The sequence below is a fragment of the Palaemon carinicauda genome, chromosome 6, assembly GCF_036898095.1.
Source record: "Palaemon carinicauda isolate YSFRI2023 chromosome 6, ASM3689809v2, whole genome shotgun sequence".
Taxonomy (NCBI): Eukaryota; Metazoa; Arthropoda; class Malacostraca; order Decapoda; family Palaemonidae; genus Palaemon; species Palaemon carinicauda.
Genome location: NC_090730.1, coordinates 157,660,452 through 157,662,951, shown reverse-complemented (window position 1 = coordinate 157,662,951; position 2,500 = coordinate 157,660,452).

Genomic DNA, 2,500 nt, shown 5'->3' with positions numbered 1-2,500 from the left:
AGCTACAGCTAGAGTTTTAGTGGAAAAACTCTTTACATTTACATATGTGTTTTTTAGGTATCTATATGTTATTAGTTTTCTTTTATTTTTCGTTTGTAAGAGTGCGCTGCCGCTATATAATGATTATGATTTCTTTGTACACTTGCCCTCATGAAAACCCTTAGTTATTGGCTGAAACAGCTGTAGGCAAAATTGAATAAATGGAGAAACAAAGTAAAAAATGTCAGGTTTTTTTCCTTCGAAATTCTATCCCTAAGATAGAAAGGGATACAGAAAACTAGAAAAACGTTGCCTTAGAATAGCTGATGCTACAACTGCTTAAACATTTTATAAAAAATTCCTATGCGAAAGACTATACCCAAAGAGTATATATATATATATATATATACTCTTTGGATATATATATATATATATATATACTCTTTGGATATATATATATATATATATATATGTCCAAAGAGTATATATATATATATATATACTCTTTGGACATATATATATATATGTATGTATGTATATATATATATATATATATATATATATATATATATAAATATATAAGTATATAATTATAAAAATAACAATATAATTATAAAAAATTGTAAACATTACCTAACTGAACAATAGAAAAAGCTAAAATAATTTCACAAATATATTTCTTTACTCTGTGCTACACAAATTACTGGAAAATCCTTTTCAGCTGCACAGGCATTGAAATCATAGAGCAAACACTCAATGAAATGGCGGAAGTTAATTATGCTAATCATGTTTTAATTATGTGCCAGTCATGCAGAGATTCTAGTAATCTAATTGAAATGAATTATTTCATTTTCTGATTTTAATGATTGGTAATACGGTTCAGGTTTTCAGATTGAACATTTCAATGATATGGTGTTGTTTACGTTAATGAATTGTGTTTATGTAAACACCTTTAAAATGCTTATACTAATATGATAACTTAATAAATTGTTAATAATTTCAATTTTTTTTTTTTCTGGTTTCATTTGCAAGATATATAGATCTAATATTCGTGGCTGTAATACATTTTTTCTTATAAACATTATAAATTACATAGTTATAAGAGAGACTAATTCAACTAAGAGACCAAAAAGAGCTACGCAAATATATTAATTTTGGATCAACAGTCGATTTATATCAAGTGTGGATCCATTATCATCCATAATAACGATAAGCTGGTACACGTTTTTTTTAATACTTAAACTAGTGAGGACATAATTACAGTGATGGATAGTTATTCAGTAGAAACTCTTAAATGTCGCTGAAGAAGGGAGCTATACACAAATTTTTTAATAAGGCGCATTTGCAATCACTCGCAGGGATGCCCTTTATGCTCGGAAAAGTTTCCTACTAGGTAATTGGTCAGACTTATTTTGTCCAACAAATCAGCTAGTAGGAAACTTTTCCGAAGCAATTGATCAATTTGAAAAACAAAGTGGGGAAAACTGCAATTTCCCATCGGCGTCTATCAAAAGAAAGCTTAAGCTCAGGTGCACATTTTAAATTCTTATTTATAATTATATAATTATGATTCAACCCGAAACTTTTTAGCCATAAGCGCATGACAGTTTTCGATACGCGTAACAAGAACTACATACAATGGTCAAAATTTGCATTAAAAACAGTAAAACTCTGGCAACATTTATTCCAGGATTTTTATCCTTTTAAAAACGGTTATATTGACGTAAAAGAGTGATATTACGGTTACCAACCCGTAAAAGATAATAACAAAGTAGGGTAAAATTACGGTGGCCTGTATTTTACTGAAATACGGTTGAGAACAGTATATTTTTAAAGAGAATTTCCGATAAAAATTATGTTTTTTTCTAACAGTGTAGACTTAATTTATTCTAAGGCACTTTCTCAACTATGACGGCAAAACTCTCGGATTACTAATTTACTTTCACGATAATTGTAAATGCATTTTCGTTAGAAATAAAGGAAATAAAAAAATGCACATGTTTAAATATTGCTGTATTACTAATATTGGATAAGAATTTTGTAAAATTCTAAAAACTCGCGTTCGGGGGCAGTACTATTTTCGGCTGTAATATAAAATGAACAATGGGTAACATATATATATATATATATATATACATACATATATACACACATATATATATACATATATATATGTATATATATATAAATCAAATATGAGAGAGAGAGAGAGAGAGAGAGAGAGAGAGAGAGAGATATCATTCATTAGGCAATTACACTTGTTCCAGGTATATCGGAAAATAAATTAAAATTAAACTCTTTAAAAAAACACTGCTTTTATTTTTATCACCGGGAGGACCTTTTTGAAAGTCCTTAATGCACCTTCTGAGTTATGCCTCTTGACATAACCATTATTGGAACTAGAGACTTTTCCGGATTTTCCCCTGAAAAATGGGTGCAATCTCTACGTTGCATATATATATCACCACTATGAACTTGGAGGGCTGGCGTAAATTGATGCAGATCATGTATGAATTCTTAT